Genomic DNA, 19,610 nt, shown 5'->3' with positions numbered 1-19,610 from the left:
CCTGGTTGGCTTCCTCTAGTATTCCTCATGAGGCAGCTGTTCTCAACCTTTTAAACTGTGTTATTCTTCTCATTCACAGCCTTTAGCCCTGCTTCATAATTTACAGAGAATGTAGCAGTTTCTAAGCAGTCTCCTTGGAATTTCCATGCTTCTACCTGCAGACTCACCTACAGAAGCACATATATTTTAGCCATTTCTCCCTCAGTCTTGAGGGAAGAGGGTTTTACCTTCCTTCGATACTAACCTTTCAGATGCATTCGATTCCATCTCTCTGGCCTCTCCTCTACACGTCAGCCTCTTTCTTTCCCTCTCCCCTGGTTCCCTCTCTCAGCCTATGGACACGATCACCATCTACTACTACCTAACCTCCCCCACCTCCCTTCTTGTCTTGTCCACACTTGGCCCTTTGTGTGCAGCCAACTCTCTTTTCCACCTGCAGCCCCCCCCTCTGAATTCACTGGACACTGGGGATTAGGTGCAAAGGCCACACCTATCTCAGGTAATCACCTGGGAGCTCTTGCCCACTTGTTCTCCCTTTCCTAGCTCATCATCCCTGTCTGCTATTTCCTTGTTTTTAACCCTGCCTTTAGAGAACTGTTTCTGTGTCCTCAAATTTAATCTTCTGTGTTTTCCCTGGTTGTAGCTCTCATGTACTCTGGGTCCCTAATCATATCTGGTGGGCCGAAGTTTGGCCTTTTTTTTTTTTTTTTTTTTTTACCACAGAAGGGGGTCTCAGACATTCTCCTGAACTCTGAAGCACTTTGATAACACTGTCTCTACTTCCTCAGCCCCCACTCTCTTCTTATCCCATTGAACCACCTGATCTTGCTAAGATTACTGATGACTTCCCTATTGCTAAATCTAACGCCTGTTTCCAATTTTCAACACTTTCTCAGTTTGTTTGTTTGTTTTTGTTTGTTTATTTATTTATTTTTTTGGTAATTTCTAGCCCAACATGGGGCTCAAACTCACAACCCTGAGATCAAGAGTCGCTTTTTCTTTTGACTGAACCAGCCACCATCCCCAACATTTTCTCAGCTTTTAACACTGTTGACTCTTTTGACTTCTTGACACTTGCATTGGCTTCCAGAATGTCTATCAGTATATCTATCTTTACTGAATGCCTACTGCTCTAATTTTTGAGATATAAAGGGGAGTAATATGTGGTCTCTGGCCCCAAGGATATTACACTGTAGAGGAGAAGAAAGACAAGTAAACAGGCAAGTACAAATCAGGAAGGAAAGTCTGTGCATGAAAGTGTACTCATTTCTGGGCCTGAAGGGCTGAAGAGGACTTCAAGCCTGAACTGAGGCTTGAGGAATGGCAGAAGCTACCTAGGTAGGATGGGCCAAGGATAAGAGTCCCAAGTTCCCAAAGAAGAGAGAACATGAATGTTCAGATAACTTCAATGTTTGGTGTCATTGGAGCAGAAGGTTTGGTGAATGTGTTGTAAGAAATAGAGCTGGACAGGGCAGGGGCCAGGTCATGGAAGGCCATGTGAGCCATTTTAAAGAGTTTGGAAATTATGTAAAGACAATGAGAGGCTATTGAAAAATAGTACAGAGAAGAGTGACATGATCTGAGTCACACTTTAGAAGTAACACTCTAGTCTCTGAGTAGATAATGAGTTGAGTGATGGTGGAGGGATGGCAGGAAGCTGGTTTACAGGCTGTGGCAGAAATCTAGCCCCAGATGGCCCTGGACTGATGCCGGGAAGTGGTAATTTGGACAGCAAAAGGTAAAAACTGTGATGGATTCAAGTGGTATTAAGGAGAAATAATGGAAAAGGCTTGACAATTGATTAAATTATCCTAATTGTCTTCAGTTCCTTGCTATCTCACCATGGCACTTTTACCTATAGAAACTATAGCATTTCTCACTTTTAATTTTATTTTTCTATTACTTACTGGATCTATTACTAGGGACTCTGTCTGATTAATCTCAATCTCCTTTGCAATGCAATGATTCCTTGTGTATAGCGGTTGAGTGACTCAAACGCTGGTTGAGTGACTCAACTTCCCTGGGTAATGTTCAATGTTAATTTCTAGGATACATCTCTGCCAGACTTTCAACCCCTACCCCTGCCCCTCTCCCCACACATTATACAAACAATAGAGGAGACTGCTTTATCTAAGTTTAAAAAGTTGCAAATCAAACTTTCTTTTACATTTACACTCTTTATAAATGTTTATTTTTAATAATGTGAAGGCAAATACTCTGTTGTCCTTTTATTTGCTTTCTATTGTGGATGTTAAAATTGCCACAAACACAGAGATGCAAAACCACACAATTTTTTTTTTTTTTTTCAACGTTTATTTATTTTTGGGACAGAGAGAGACGAGCATGAGCGGGGGAGGGGCAGAGAGAGAGGGAGACACAGAATCGGAAACAGGCTCCAGGCTCTGAGCCATCAGCCCAGAGCCTGACGCGGGGCTCGAACTCACGGACCGCGAGATCATGACCTGGCTGAAGTCGGACGCTTAACCGACTGCGCCACCCAGGCGCCCCCCACAATTTTTTTTATCTCTGTACATTAGAAGTCCAGATAGGCTCAACTGGGTTTTATGCTCTGGGTATTACAAAGGCTGAAATCAAGATTTCAGCTAAGATGGACTTCTATGTGGAAACTCTGGAAGAAATTCACTTCCAAGCTCTTTGGGTTGTTGGCCAATTTCAGTTCCTTGCAGTTGTAGGACTGAGGTCTTGGTTTCCTTGCTGGCTGTCAGCAGGGGCTGCTATGGTTGCTGACAGCCACCCTCCATTCCTTTTTTATGGCCCTTCCATCTTCAGACTGGCAATGCCAGCAATGGTCAATCAGGTCTTTCTTTTTATTTTTTCCCCAGTTTTATTGAGGTATAATTGACAAATAAAACGATAAGATGTTTACACTTTGATGATTTATATACCTATTAATATATATTGATATATTTTAATATTTCAATATATTTCAATATTTAATATTTTCTACATTTTATTTTATTAGTATTATTTTTAAATGTTTATTCATTTTAGAGAGGGAGAGAGAGAGAGAGAGAGGCAGAGAGAAAGGTAGACACAGAAACCGAAGCAGGCTCCAGGCTTTGAGCTATCAGCACAGAGCCCCATGTGGGGCCTGAACTCACAAACCGAGAGATCATGACCTGAGCCAAAGTCAGACGTTTAACCAACTCAGCCACCCAGGCGCCCCTGTACATTTTAATTTTTAATTCATTTTATATTTTTGTATATTTATATTTTATATAATTTTGTATTTGTATATATTATATACATAATTTTATATTTGTATATATTATATAAAAATAAATGTATAGGTTGTGAAATAATTCCCCCCATTGAGTTAATACACATCGATTATATCACTTTTTTTTTTTTTTGGTGAGAATATCTCGGTTCTATTCTCGTGTGCACATGCACATTTCTATTATACAATACAGTGTTATCAGCCATAGTCGCCATGTTATACATTAGACCCTCAGACCTTATTCATTTTCTAGCTGTACTTTGAGAACAAAGGAGTAAAATGGCAAAAGAAGGAGAGAAAGGGTGTGGTCATCTCTTTTCATATGGATCACCGTGCTCAGAGAGCTTTCCATACTGATTTTCCTTTCTTCAAAAAGCAGCCTTGAATTCTGGTGGGCTCAAGGAGAGATTCCAAAGAAGGGTTAGCATTTACCAGTTTCACTCATCAGGGTTATAGGCCTCCAGAGGTAGATAGGGTTGGAAAATTACTCTACTTAAACACTAGTGACTTTTTATTTTTCAAAAGGTTTGGCAAAAAGAAAGGGGAAAATCACAAACAATAGTCTAAGGAGAAAGTTTCAAGGATGACTTTAAATATTTAGCTGGCAAAGATCCAGTTTGTTACATGACATATTGGGAACATGACTAGTGACACAAACAGTTTATAGTTCTTTGCTTTTGTGTTCTCACCCTGTTTGGTGTAACTAAGGCCCCTGATGAGTTCCCAAACAATATCAAGGTGTGAATACAAATTGCCAATCTTGAAAAATCAGTTTGACAATTAAATAAAGCAAATTCCCGACTTTGTCTTTCTTTGACACAAAGCAAAGAATGCCCAATGCCATTGAGCTTGTTTGAGAATAAAGATGAGGAAATTGTCAGTCATTAGGTGCAGCACTAGCAAATGAAAATAATGCTTGAGAGGCCATTTATTACCAATTCAATTTAGCTTTATTTGCAGATATAAACATGTTGTGAGTGTTTCTCCATTTCTTCTTCTTCATTTTTTTTTGAGAAAAACAAACACAAAAACAAAGAAATCCACAACACCTACTGTTATAAGGAGGAGAAAACATTTGTAGCCATGAAGATACTGAGAAAAGGCAACAGATAAATTCATATTTTTGAAACCAGGAATCTTTCTGATGACTGTAGGAAAGGGCAGACATAGAAATAAAACATGACACGCTTCGTGATGAGGATCTAACCCTGGGTCCGTATTACCCCCAGATCTGATAAGCACGAAGAACAACTTGCCACTTCAGCCTTGAATCATTTACTATATGAACTTAGCCAAGTTTCTTATGCTCTTTGAACCCTTAATTAAAAAAATATGACAAAAAATAATAAAACCCATTTTTTAGAATTGTTACACATATGAAATCAGGTGTCAAATGCTTATTCCATATCATAAATGGAAGCTATTATTGCTATTATTATTGCTTTTGTATAGAATAGCATTTCTATGTACTTCTCAAACTCTCCCCCAAAAGCTTAAAATGCTTTGGTACATTTATTATTAACTTCAATGCACAGATTGAGAAATTGGGCAAAATATGCAGAACATTGATCCTAAGACACACAGGTGAGAAAATGCCAGGTGTTGTCTTCTTAATCTGTACTTGCAATGCCCTGAAAAGTTCTGAGATGGCCTTAGTGATACATCTTACACTCATGTCAAACATTCTGTTGACATCAGTAGGACTTTTAACTCATGTAAAATGCCCTGACTCAGGCTCTTGGACATGTGCAGCAGACAGGAAACATTCCAAAAGTGCCCAAGAATCAAGAGGTGTCAAGTGCTCACCAAGAAAGCAAACATCTCTGGGTGCCCATTAGCTGCAATAAACAGTACATTTGGCAGTGTGAGTTTGACATGGATGCGTAAAATAGATTGCCAAACTATTTTTCTTCCATATAAGATGTCAGTGAAAGACAAAAGAGGGGGCTGGTAGTCCCATTATTGGATGATTGTGTAATATTGTATGATGAGGATGGGCCATCTGATATTCAAGATAGAGGCAGCACTTTGGCAGAGGATACGACATTTTTTGACCAACCTTCTAAGCATTGGCTTACACAAAGCCAGTCCTGTGACTTATGGTCCCATTCTGGAGTAAAGAGCCATTGCAGGCTGCCATGTATATAGGTATAAATATTTCTGAGGGCAACTTACTTTAGCAAACTATTAAAAAACACTCTTCTTGGAATATTTCTTTTAAACTAGGGCATTAAGACTGTCTAAAACATATTAATTCAATATCTCTTGATCAGTCTTAAAAAAAAACTGTTTCAAATCAATGTCCTTTTATTTTTATCTTCGTATTTAATTTCATTTACATATAACTAAGTCTGTTTCCTTTTGGTAAATTCAGTTTGCTAGAGTTTGGCCCCCAACCCAGAAAGAATGGCACTCTCTGAGGTAGGGCTGCCAAGTAGGGTAAGCGGCATTGCAAGTCAATTTGATCTCTGTACTTTTCAAACTTCTCAGATGTGATCACTGACATTTGGCCTGATGAAGGAAACCCTGGGGACTGGAAAAACACCAAGCTTGCTACTGTCCTGACATGCAAAATGTCTCATAAGCCGTCTTTATCTTTCATGGCTGTGGTGGTCTGGATAAATTAGACCAAATTGAGCTAACTACTGTCCTTGGCTACACTCACATAGCTCTTTTCAAAAGCTAATAGGAGCTGTGTGTGCACATCCAAGGACAGAATTTGGCCCCTTTTGTCTTTGCACAAACAGTCGCTTTAGTTGAGATGATTATTCAGATGATTCTGAGTGACTGTTTCATAAGCAGTGCTTTTGCACAGTTTAAATCTCTTTTCACTTTGTTCTTCAGTCAAGACATTTATGAATATGAAAACATGTGACTCAAAATCTTCAGTTTCCCGAAAAATAAAAATCTGTCTGATAAACCTGTGAGTATTGCAAATGAACAGGAAATGAGGCAAAGCAAGTCACATAGATGGTGGCAGAAACAGAAGCAACACTGGGGAAAAGTGCTAACATTCATTAATGGTAGCAATCTGATTAAAATGTTTGTAGCACATTGATCCTTGGTCTCTCAAAAGGCTAATCTGTCATTTTCAAGGAAAATATAGACCATCAAATATATTTATTCAGATGCAAAAAAAAAAAACCAACCCTGAAATTAACACATAATACAGCTCTTTCCTTCTCACTCAGAAATATATTACATAAATCTCACTTTTTTCCAAAGGCCAAATCTTTTGAGAAAGAAGAGAACTAGGCTGATAGAAAAGTTTTTATTACTACAAATTGCAACCTTGGGTCATCTTTGAATTTCTTTCTAGAAAATCACACATAGAACCAGGGCCTTAAGGTTTTGGAAGGGACTTCTTGCATAAATCAATATAAGATATAAATAATGTGAAAGATACCTAGAATTTTTTGACTCTTTGAGGCACTTACAAGGGTTAGCTCATTTCTTTGTGCTTTGAGCAAATCTCTTTAATTTATGGTTTCTTTTTGCCCTTTCTCTGAAGATGATCAATTTAAGAATGTATTTAGTTATATATTAGAACAGGACTTCCAAAACTCATAATTATGTACACTATCCATGCTTTTACCAAGAATGGCATGTTAATTATTTTCACTTTACGCAGCATTAATAATTTATGCAAAAATAATCCACTGATTTTTTTGAGCGGTTGATAATTTGTCCTAAAATAGTGGATTATTATTTTTTTTTTACTACCTGCCAATGTGAAACAGATTCCAGGTCTTTGAGACCCATCTTATCTCTGCTTGAAACATTTTGAATACCGACTCCAAAAACTCGACATTAATAAAACATTAAAGTTCCAACTTAAGCCCATAAAAGTCAAGAAATCCAGAGTTAAGGTCGACCCAGCTCTCTTAACTCTGTTCTCCTGCATGTATGCATGGGTGATGGGACAGCAGTGCAGGCTGTTGCTTAAATCAGTCTTCCTGCATAATCTGAAAATGTAATTGAATTAGTGTATAAAGTATTTACATACCCTGCAGTGGAGAGCCCCACACACTATATTATCCACATCCCCTCTCTGGGTCCTCATTTTAACTCCTCACTGCAGTGTTCCTGCGAGGCTTCCTCAAACATTCAGAAATTGGACTTGCAAATACAATTTCCCTTCTTTTACGAGGCTTCAAGATGAGTGATGCACACTCAGCTTTCCCAGTTGCCTTTCAGCTTCTGGCCAGACAGATAGAGTTTAGGTAACATTCTGCCTTTTGGTTAACATCCTCAGGGCTTTCTAGCTATTAGACAATGCCATTCTGTGGTTAAGGATTATTGTATGCTCAAAATCCAACCAGATGCAGAACAGGTGCCATATTTATATGAAAAATGAGAAACATTAGGTGGAGTTTAGGAACATATAGTTGGATACCAGGGTTTTAGGGAGGTTTTTAAGGACTTTGGTTTTAGACAGACCCATGTTCCAACAGAGTCCTTGTTTTACCACCTAACTGTTACTTAAACTTTCCAAGCCTCTGTTTTCTCCTCTATAAAATGGGGGGTAACACTAGTCTTGATTTCTAAGATTCAAGAAGACTGTGAAGATTTGAAGAGATGATGTGTATAATGTGCATGAGGTGTAGTAAGCACTTCATTTAAATGGTGGCTGTAATGATTGTCCTTCATTTTGGTAGGAAATAATAATAGCATATTGTTTCAATTCATTCCCTTTTCTTCATCTCTCATGAATGCGAGATGGGGGCCCCAAAGAAGAATTGTATGTTCAGAAATGTGAAAGATGAAATTTAACAATAAGCATAAAAAGATGCTCATCCTCAGCCATGATTCAAAAAAAGTACAATGATACCATTTTTCATCATTCAGATTGTCAAAGACAAAAACAAATGGTAATATCCTATGTTTGGTATGGGGAAACAGGCTTTATTATACACTGCCACTGGTATAAACTGGTATACCATTCTGACAGGCAGTCTGGTAATGTATATAAAAATTTAAAACATGCATCTTGTTTGACTCAGCAATTCTACCACTAAACATTTATCTAGGGAAATAATCACATGAATTTTCAAGAATATCATAAAAGCCTTATTGAAAAATTGGAGAGAACTGAAATGTTAATATGGGACTGTTTAAAATAAATTATGGTGCAATCATACAATGGGATACTACGTAACCATTAAGAATGAATGAATTTTACATGCAGTAGGTTTGATTGAGTACTCATAACTTGCAGGGCAGATATTTGAAATGCTTCTATTTTTTTTTGCCATAGCTGTTACCACTACTCTATGTGGAACCTCCTTTCTTTCTGAGCAGTGGGTTTTCCTTAACCACGTTCTGTTTGTTGAGACCGAAGGCCAACTTCTTGGCCTGTGACCTCTGCAGTCATACAAGCCTGACACTCAGAAGTTCCTGAACTTGGTTTAATACTTGACTGTAGCTGTCTTGGAAATCTTAAGAATTTTATTTAGTTATTTTTTAAAGGCTTATTTATTTTTGAGAGAGAGAGAGAGAGAGAGAGAGAGAGAGACAGAGCAAGTGGGTTGGGGTAGAGAAAGTGGGAGACAGAGGATCCGAAGCAGGCTCCATGCTGACAGCAGACAGCCCGACGTGGGGCTCAAACTCAAGAACTGTGAGGTCATGACCCGAGTCGAAGTCAGATGCTCAACTGACTGAGCCATCCAGGCACCCCAAGAATTTTATTTTTGAATTTGTGTTTTATAAGTGAGATTTGATAAGAGAATGGAGCATGTGCATGAGCAGAAAAGACAAATGCAGTAAGTGTGCCTGGCATCCTTTCCCACTTCCCATTTTTCCCACCCTTTACCATTTACACATAGCATTCCCAATGCCCCTGAGCATAGAATTCTAGTTAATTCATCATGTGTGGGAGTTTAAGGAGATTCAAGTGAGTATAAGGTAAGGGATTTCCATCTCCAGGTGAGCAGATGGGGGCCCTGATGGCTCCAAGAGGCCATGTGTTCCATGCAAACCAAAACTTGCTTTGAATGCAGAAAGAAGTAATGGTGTTCTGAGAACCGTGAACGACTGAGAAACCCTACCATATCCTTTCATGCTTGTCTTACGTCTGTGTATTTGCCAACCACTTGTGCCAAAATGATGGCATAGAAGTACAGGGAGAAGAGAGAAACACATACTTACATTTCCTTTAAGTCTTTCCTAACTCATCCGTAAGCTGCAGGTAGACAGTGTTGTAGAAGGTGCACCTATCAAGAGGTGAAATTAAAGCAATTGAGTTTGTTTCCACTGTTCTGCCTAAGAATGAAATCTGTATGTAGGTAGGAGCTGCAAAATTCCAGTTGTACAATTTTGGTAATCCATACAGGAGTTAAGAGCTTTATATCTGCATTCAAAACTGATACAGAAAATATAAATATGAATAGTTATATCCATGCTGATAAATTGAATTTTTAATTTTTCTTTACTTAAAACAACATCATATAGTAAAAAACAAACACCATGATCAGTTGACAGGAAGAAGGTAGAAGAGCAAAAATAGTGTTATATTTTAGTACCATTAATGCCACTTTTTTCTTTTTTAGGATTTTTTGAATATGGATCCCATATTTTCATGGCGAACTGAATCCCACAAATTTTGTAGCTTGCTCTGATGCCTTTGGTGAAAGAAGCAAATGTATTGGGGGTGTTTGTTGCTTTTGTTTATTAGCACTTATTTACTTTTCTGTCAACAGCCCATGATTTTCTGGAGGCATCCACTCTCTGTCCATGTGAACAGGAAGGAGTTGACTTCACAATTGGCTCCAGGGGTTTGTGTGATACTCAATCTTGGTCAATTAGAGCATTTCATTTTCCTGGGTATATTGATTGGTTTGAGGTGATCGTTTGAGCTATGTTGATCCATACAGATCATAAGACTTGTGTAAGAAATAGTAAGAATGGATTTTCCACCTTTTGTTGCTAGAATTTAATCTGAGGACAGGTAAGCCTGGAGCTGTTTGTGGACATGATATGGACCCCAAGAACACTACCAACATGAAGAATGGCAAAGGTGAGAGACAAATAGAAACCAAGTCCTGGTAATATCATTTGAGTCCCTGGATCAAGCTATGCCTGAAACTACCAGGATTCTTTAAGTGATGTGAGACTTTTTTTTGTGCTTAAGATAGCATGCATTAGATTTTGTCTCTTGGAACAGAGTTCTGGCAGAGGATGTACAATATACACTCATTAGTGATTGTGTATAACAGATATCTCTAAAAATATATACCAGACTGGTAACAGTGGATATCCCAGTCAGAGAAAATTATGAAGAGGCCTCTTATTTACAACTTTGTATTTCTCTGGTGTTAGGTTTCTGGAAAGCAGGCATTTATTACTTTAAGAAGCAAAGGCAAAGAAGGTGTTTCCATTTTGAAAAAAAAGGTCAATGCTGCATAATCTTAATGTAATAATTTCTCATATGGACACAAAAGCAGATGTCGTAAAGTAGATTTCACATGGCTTATTCAGTAACAGGAGCTGGTGTTCCCATGCTAACTTCTATGCAGAATAACATGGGCATGCAGGGCAGGCACAGAGTCATAACACAAGCCTTTTACCAGCATTTTCACTGGTCAGTGCCATGTAATTATATTGCCGAAAACAGCAAATAGGAGAAGATGAATGAGTTGGGCCTTACTAACTTGCCTAGAGGTGAAAAATTTAATTCTCAAGTAGGTAAGTTTTTGTCTTACTGTGTTCTAATGCATGCATATGTGTCTAGAAAAAGAAAATTTGGGTTTGAAGCAGTATCACAAGGGGGCATTGAAAGGCAGAAAGGAGGAAAGTCAAGCAGCTAAGGAAGGTTAGAGCAGCCTCATGGAGAGCTGTCTAAGAACCCTGCAGAAATACTTTCACTAGCCCAGGGTTCTGCCAGGTGCAATTGCTCTACCACATTGAAGGGATGCAGTGACAGTGTTTTATGGGTATCATTGTGCTCAGGGCTCGCGCAGACACCAGCCCCATTGGGAGGGGCTGGGAGTAAGGACCCGGTTTACCCAGCATCCTGTGCAGAGGTGTGCATGGTCAGGCCCGCCTATGCCCCTGGTGGGGTGTCCTCCAGTCCAGGACTCCATCTTCTGCTCATGATCATAGCCCTCCTCTTCCCTGCACAGATATTCCTCTTCCCTCCAAACTGGAACACACACAGGCATCCTCCCCAACCAATTGTGTAATCTAGGAAAATTGGTTTCCAACGGTCTTGACGATGAAGATTTGTGTCGTTCCTTTCAGTTGGACATTGCTTTTGAATGTGTATGTATGAAAGCATGACTGTCATCCTTCATTTGTATTCAGTAGTCAGGTAGTTTCTTGGGCACTTGCTTTAACAGGGTGAGAGTCTAAGGACACTGGCTGCGGTCAAGAGGAAAACAAGTGAGGAGCTGGGCCTCCCGGTGGCAGCCTTGGCTCCTGCGCCATTTTGCTGGTGCTGACCTTTGGGATTGCTTGTCATGGTGCTGGGAGGGCAAACGCTATTTAGCTATCACTACATTTGTTTGTTTTTAAAGTAATACGAACATCAGGTAAAATGTTCAAATGGAACAAAATAGAACCCAGTGAAAAGTAATTCTTCCTGCCACCCCAGCCCTCTTCTTCCATCCCCAGAGGCCGGCACTGCTGGCTGGTGCATTCTTCTGGACAGCCTGGGCCCATTTATGCATGCCTGCCTCGTTCTTCACCTTGGCTTTACCTTGGCTTTGACCTGTTAAATAAGGTCCTAAACTGCAATCAGAAGATGATACTCAGCTCTGCACTTTAGCATTCTTCCCTTGAGCAAAACAATGAATAAAGACACACATACAAGGGCTTGAAAGTCCTCACTCTGGATAGGTGATTAACTCCTGTACCTGTTTTTCACACCTTCTCTTGGCATAAGGCCGAGCAGGTGACTAGTACATTCTCTATTTCTGCAGCATGCGATATTTCCAATTCACTGCAAAACAAAGTTCAAGCTGCTAAAAAAGCTAGTTTTTAATTACCTTGAATTACAAGTTGCAAGGAGGCAGCCTGACAGCTCTCATCAATGAGATCAGTAAGCTGTGAAGACAAGTGGCCAGATATGTCTTGTCATTAATATATACAGTGTGATCAGATGCCATCATAATTGTTATTATTACAGGATCATAAAGATTTAAAGTAACAGAAAAAGCAAGCATCTTTGTTTGAAAGGTCAGCCAAAGAAACAGACTGAGCTCATCAATAAAACAGTGGTGCAAAGAGAGATGAGTATTTAAAAGGAATTCTTATGAAAATCAAGTAAGCAGAAACTTTTAACAATTATGTGGGCAAATGAGGTCCTAGTAGATTACTTTGCATTGGACTAAATTTTGAAATAAACACTAGCAATGGTTTTCCAATAATTGTCAGTAACACTGGCTAAGAATATAAATTGGCTTTCTCAGGTGACTGTGTGTATTTGACTAAATTTTCATGACTGAGGTTTTATAATTTTAAACCATGGAAACCATGTAAGTATAAAGTTACTGAAGAAATAAGTTTTCTACATAAAGCAATAACAATGCATTTTCCTTTAAAAAAGTGCACGCGCGCGTGTGTGTGTGAGCGTGCACGTGTACTTTCTGCACGCTTTGCCCACAGATCATCACGAGGAGGGCTTTCAAGAGGATCTTTTTCTTGCTGTAGTGTCAGATCTTAAAATAAGATTTAAGGGCTGGGAAGTCTGATTGAGTGGGACTGAGACGTGATTTCTAGTAGGAGCGCTCGCCAGAGCATGGAGAACAGAAAATTCTATTTCTATATGTTGGAGGTTAGATGTTTTTGGACATGTTTTAATCCAGCCTTTTCTTTTGAAATCAAATATATGCTGTAACTATCTTGAGATGTGTAGTTGCTTATTAGAGTTAATGGATTGTTCATCCTCTTTGTCCTTGAGATAATCCTAAGTATGTGCATAAAACTGAGATCATGTTGCCCATAAAAACCAATCAGCCTGGAGTTGGTCCACAACGTGCTGAACACTCACTAGAGCAGATGGAAAAGATAATGTTTAATAAAGAGTTAGAGGATTAGGTGGTACAAAACAAGCTAAGGGAAAGGGACACTTTTATTTCAGGCGAACCTCTGTGACACTTCTTGCACCCCAAGACAGATTAAAATGATCCCAGGGCCATGACATTCAGCTACTTCCCGCCCCCCCTCCCCCCGCATCGCTGACCCTGCATACATTGTCAGCTTTCCGCCCTGCCAGCATCAGCACTGGCATCTGTGAATAACTCAACAGATAGTTTTTCAGGTTTATCAAGATGTATGAAGTGAGTCATTCGCAAATTAATATACATATGAGGAAATGACAGAAATCTGCTAAATATGTTTGTATTTGAACAACTGATACATCTGAGCTTGATTTAGGATACATCTGAGCTTCTACATGTGAGCTTGATGTGTATCAGCTTACAGAAATGACAGTTAAAAAGATAACTGTCACACTGTTTACTGATGAGGTTTCTGTTTGTCTTAACGTTTAGACGTTAAATGAAAAACGGATTGTGGATTACAGCCTCAGTGTTTTTGAGGCTGAGTTTAACATAACAACTTGTGGCCAATGGAGGTAGCACTAAAGGTAGAACCAACTAGTCAGAAGTCCTCTGGTGAGGTAAGGTGGTGAGGCCTTTGACAGCTTAAGTACAACCTCATTTATTTTTTACCGTGTTTGCTGAAAAAATTAAATATAGGCTGGAGAGGTGGAGTGAAGTACTGTCTCTGACTTGCTGGTCTGGGGTCTGGCGTTCATGCAGAAAGGCCAGAGGTTCCAAATGGCAGCCATGGGCCTTTGAAAGCACTTTGGTTTGTGACCCTGCTGAGGAACAGGATCATTCAGGTGGCTCATCACCGCTCCTGCTCTGTCCTTTGTTCCAGGCCTCGGGCTGTGCCCTTTGCTCTTCAGCTTAGTTTACAACAGACGTCAAGAAGCACTTCTCAATTTAGCTTCTCGTGGTCTCAGCTCTAACAGCCCGAAGGAAGTTGCCAAACAAATGTAACCTCTCCTGCTGGCCGAGCTCTCCCACCTGTGTTTGCAGCGAGCTGGCTGTTTGGCAGTGCACTTACACACCGTGGAAATGTGCTCTGGGATGTGTTAAGCGGAATTGGGGAATATTTCAAACCATTTCTTAAATAATAGAATTGAAATGTTGTGCTGCTGAAGTGGCCTGAGATGGAAACTTCTGAGTGAAAAGTTAGATCCTGATTTTTCTTGAAGACAAAATGGAGCCCTGGGGTGTGTGGTTTTCAGGCTTTCTCTATTTGTTAATTTTGGAAATGGACTTTTCACGGTTTTTCTTCCCTTTTGTGTTAAGCCTTTGGTTTTGCTTCTACATGCAACTCTGGCTAGAAAATTTGGGATTTTTTTTTTTTTTTACCTTGATTCTAATTAATAGGACCAGAGGTAAAGCAGCAATGGAAAGAGCCATTAAGAACCATAAATAAATATATTAGCTTTTAAGTATAATCAGTGTCCCTGATGTGGTATCGAACATAAAAGAGCAGGGTACCAGGCAAAGGGTCCTGTATTGCCAGAGATTCACAAACCCTGGATCTCAATTAAGAGGCCTGGAAAGAGAAAGATCCAGCCTGCCTGTCTCCCTCCCCCTTTCCTTCCCTCTTTCCCTCCCTCCTTTCCTTCCTTCCTTCCTTCCTTCCTTCCTTCCTTCCTTCCTTCCTTCCTCCTCTCTTTCTTTCTTTCTTTCTTTTCTTCTTGTATCTTAAGTAGATTTTTTTCTTTGAGAGAAAGAGAGAGAGAGAGAGAGAGAGAGAGAGAGAGAGAGAGAGAGAGAGAGAATCTTAAGCAGGCTCTACACTCAGCACAGAGCCTGGCACAGGGCTTGATCCCACAAATGTGAGATCATGACCTGAGCAGAAATCAAGAGTCAGACACTTAACCTACTGAAGCCACCCAGGTGCCCCGCATTTGGTTTTTTTAAAGCAAAGACATATAACTTTTAGAGGAGTACAAGTACACAAATATCCTGAAGGGGTAATTTCGGTCTGCTATCCAAATCTTACTTTAAGGTCTCAGACAGTATGTCTTAATTATGAAGGCAAATATCTCACAAAAAGACACCATAGCTTGTGATCTTTGAATAGAGACACACAAAGAAGGCCAAGCTTTAGGATTCTCAGGCTCAGATAAAATATGATAACTAATCTTACAATAATAAGTATTTTTGCTGTTATAGAACAATGTTTATCAAATAGAGGACGTTCATGAGCATCTTCGTGGTGTCTGCCATGACTGAGTACCAGCAGTGCTATCATTAGTATTTTTCTTGAGGGTGATTCAGCATGAGGTGTTCAGGTATTAGGTAGGGCTTAGAGGGTAGCCCCTAATGAGGACATGGGTGCACCTTTCATTCCGGTCTGGGGTTAACTCCACTTGCTTCATTTTATTCTAGGTAGGCATAGGGAAGTGACTGTCTTGGGGGACATGAGTCTGCATCTGGGAATTGTTACATAAGCTATTACATCTGAAGCAATGACTCTCTTCTGCAAGCACGCTGAGAGAAATTCCTTTATGCACTTGACCAGTTATGGAATAGCTGTTCTAATTCAGACTCCCATGTCAGAGCCAAGGACTCCAGGAAAACTTTCTGCCATGGAGCTTGAAGACTGACTGTACATCTATACATACCAATACCAGATGCCACACAGTTAGTGGAGTCCTCATTATAAATTGAGATAATTTTTAAGTTGTCATCTTCCCTCTTGGTTTTTCCGTTTGAACCAAATGCTATTGCCCAGTTTAATTTCCCAGCCCTTAGCGTGACAGGCTTTGCAAACAGGCACTGGATTTTAGAACTACAGCCTTGTAATTCTTCCACGAGCACCTCTAAAATGGAAAGTAATTTTTTTCCCATATAGTTCGGCTTCCAACCGCTCCATGTAGGAGTTCCCTTAGAACATCCTGACCATCCTGGGTAGCCCCTTATTGGACACTTTCGATGATGGGGCACTTACCAGTTCTTAGGCGAGTCCTCTCTGTTTCAGCAGCTCTCATTAGTGTAAAGTTTTTCTGTAGAAAACTCAGATCTGCCTCCTGTCCTCTCACCCTTTTGCCTCAGTTCTGCTCTCTAGAGCTACAAATATAGATCTCTTCCCTCTGAAATTAGAATTGCAAAATATTAAAGAGAGTTTTCTTGTTCTCCCTTTATCTTCTTTCCAAGCAAAACTTATATCACTCATTTTTCAAAAAATGTTTATTGTGTAGATACAAACACTGGGTTAGATGGAGTAGGTGACTTGGACAACTGTTTCTCATTGACTTTGCTTACAGAGCTGGTAAGACACTGGCCAACTTCTAGATGGATGTTCTCATCCTTTGTTTCTAGAGTAAGAGCTCCTTAAGGATAGTGACCATGGCTTCTAATGAATATCCCCAGAACCTGCTATTAGACTCACAAATGGATGTCCAATAAACACTTTCTAACTCTCTTCCCTTCCTCTAAAATCAAGGCCCCTATCACAGTGTTATTCTCTGGTTTGACTAGTGCTAACCATGGTAGAGGCATGATACTGCTTGAACTGATCCTGACTTTGTGTGGGGGCTCATAAGACCTCAGTCCACATAAACTGCTATAAGATTTGGTCTCACATGTCATCTCATTTAAATGGCCTAACAGTCCCGAGAGGTAGATACTGTTATACCCAGTTTTTACATGAGAAAATAGATGGAAATAAGCAAGTTAAATTGATTTAAATCACTGGTGTTCTCTAATTCCATATTCAGGACTTTTTCTTCAAAAAAAAAATTTTTTAATGTTTATTTATTTTTGGGGGGGGCAAGGGGCAGAGAGAGAGAAAGAGAGAGAGAGAGAGAGAGAGAGAGAGAGAGAGAGAGAGAGAGAGAATCCGAAGCAGGCTCTAGGCTCTGACCTGTCAGCACAGAGCTCAACTAGGGGCTTGAACTCAGGAATGACGAGATCATGACCTGAGCCAAAGTCAGATGCTTAACCGACTAAGCCACACAGGTGCCCCTAGGACTTTTTCTAATACAGACCCTAGCTCCTAGTTCTCCATCATTTTCTAAATTTGCACCCAAGTTTTTGATCCCAGTGTAGAATTATACCTTCCTGAATTATCCTTACTAAAGATATCTTGTTAGTTCTGGCCTATACTTCTCGAGTCCTTCTGGAATCTTAACATACTTATTTTACCATCTTCACTAATCCTTTCAGTTTGTATACTTGTTACTAATATGCTGGGCTTATTCTTTTATATAACTTATTGATGAAAAATGCTCTTGGTCCCAAGGCAAAGAGAAACCTTGCTGCAGGATGACATTGAACCATCAATACTGTTTTGGGTACACTCCTTCAACTATTCTATCACATCATCCACAGTTTTCTGTTTGGGCCATAAAGATAACATGGAAGATTTTGTCGAATGAAAGTGTATTTTATCTTAAATCAGATATTTTTCTATATGAGGAGTTCTGCAGTTTTCCACATAATAAGGATACTACACTTAGTTTTTTATTTGCTATCCCAGAGGGTATGATTTGGTCCACATCCCAATTTTATCTCCAAGTGAATAGTGTTTTTGAAAGAGCTATAGTCACTTATGTAAGCTTCATCATGTATTTGTCTCTCATGATATTTTTCCTTTCCTTTCTGCCTCCACATACCTTTATGTACTGTATGTTATAAAGTACGGGGGCAAAGTTGTATTTAAGAGAAAATGAAAGCCTTGATGCAAACAAATACATTTTCCCAAAAGAAACATTTCAGTGTATACATGCAAAACTTTAAAACCTGATTAAAAAATGTATGAAGGAACTCTATCATGTGGAGGATGTTACTTAGGAGCTGAATTACAGGATTTGCTTGTGTCTCTTTTTCTCTTGCCCTGGGCAATCTAGTCTAATTACAAAACTTGCCTTTCATTCTGTTTAGTGTTTTTCAGCTATGCATGAGAAAAGTTAATCAAAAAATAAAATGAAAAACTGTGATGGCTAATCGAAGTTCCATAGATTTCTCTGCTGTTGCCTAGCCCATCCATGGGGATGAACTCCAAAACGTTACTTTTAAAACATCATCAGATGTACTGTGCCTACTGGCCTCTGCTTCTTTCAAAAAAGAGAAAATTTTCCTTTAATTTCAGAAGTTTCCAAAATTAGAAATGGAAAGAAAATCATGGCTTTTCCTATCTTCATTTATCCCTTACCCACAATTACTGGGAGGTTTTATGATCATAGAAGACACTAGACCAATAATCTCAGAGATGGGTAATCTCTTTAGAGAAGATAGAAAAAGGCAGTTTATCAGCCCCATCCTGTCCTCTAGTATGCTCTTGTAGGGGAGGAAAACACCATAAAACCTTGGTTGGCAAGCATAATTTGTTCTGGAAACATGCTTGTCAATCCAAAGCACTTGTATATCAAAGCGAACTTTAAGAGCCATTGGCTCAGTTGTGATCATGTGACATTTGGCATCAGGTACTCCTCGTATTGCAAGACATCGCTCCTTTATCAAGTTAAAATTTGTTAGAAATGTTTGCTCATCAGGGCACCTGGGTGACTCAGTTGGTTGAGCGTCCTACTTCGGCTCAGATCATGATCGTGCAGTTGACGAGTTCGAGCCCTGAGCGGGGTTCTGTGCTGAGAGCTCAGAGCCTGGAGCCTGCTTCAGATTCTGTGTCTCCCTCTCTCTCTGCCTCTCCCCTGCTCATGCTCTGTCTCTCTCTGTCTCTCTCTGTCTCAAAAACAAAAGTAAACATTAAAAAAAATAAAAAAAAAAAGTTTGCTTATCTTGCAGAACACTCACAGAACAAGTTACTTGCAATCCAAGGTTTTACTGTAACTCTCTTTCCCTCTACCCATCTTAGGTGCATTGGTTGGTGCCTTGCAAATTAGACTGACAGAAGACAGATTAACAGGTAAAAAACAAACGGGTTTATTACCAAGTGCGTCTTATGTACACATGGGAGTACTCAGTAATGAATAACTCAAAGGGGTGGTTAGAACTTGGGCATTTAGCGCTTAAGAAAAGAACAATATGCTATACATTTTTAGTGAAGGGACAAGACTAAGGAAAAAGACTTTGAATTTCTAGGGTGGCAAATTGTGGTAAGGTTAATATATGGGGAAACTAATGGCAGATAAGTTCTAGTTAATGGAGTTTATTATCTAGATTCCTCTGGTGCCCCCTCGGGGCTGAAAAGTGTCCAGAATTATCTTCAGTAATGTCTGTCCTTCCTGGTAGAGGGAAGAGTGGACCCCTTTACAAATCTGTATCCTGCTTTTAGGACAATGGGGGGGGGGCAGCAGAGAAGTGTTTCTTCTTAGTTGCCTTCAGTTCAAAGTAATCCTGTGCTAAAGAGGCACTTTGTAGGGTGGCATATTTTGCTCCCCATT

The 19,610-nt window shown here is 39.6% G+C and overlaps 2 long non-coding RNA genes across 2 annotated transcripts in view; one reads left to right on the top strand and one right to left on the bottom strand.

Moving 5' to 3' along the window:
• Positions 1-16,325, bottom strand: part of LOC115521224 — a 56,995-nt gene extending 40,670 nt beyond the window's left edge. Inside the window, exons 1-3 of the long non-coding RNA XR_004343977.1 lie at positions 16,217-16,325; positions 12,226-12,283; positions 9,389-9,453 (exon numbers count right to left, since the gene is read on the bottom strand). This is a non-coding gene — a long non-coding RNA (uncharacterized LOC115521224). The remainder of the gene's footprint in view (positions 1-9,388; positions 9,454-12,225; positions 12,284-16,216) is intronic.
• The window catches only part of LOC115521222, a 97,414-nt gene extending 78,280 nt beyond the window's left edge, over positions 1-19,134 (top strand). The window contains exon 5 of the long non-coding RNA XR_003970993.1: positions 19,082-19,134. This is a non-coding gene — a long non-coding RNA (uncharacterized LOC115521222). The remainder of the gene's footprint in view (positions 1-19,081) is intronic.
• Positions 19,135-19,610: the final 476 nt, after the last annotated feature.

The sequence above is a fragment of the Lynx canadensis genome, chromosome C1 (genome assembly GCF_007474595.2).
Source record: "Lynx canadensis isolate LIC74 chromosome C1, mLynCan4.pri.v2, whole genome shotgun sequence".
Taxonomy (NCBI): Eukaryota; Metazoa; Chordata; class Mammalia; order Carnivora; family Felidae; genus Lynx; species Lynx canadensis.
Note: the sequence above shows the minus strand (reverse complement) of the source record. Positions and strands in the feature narration are given on the sequence as shown.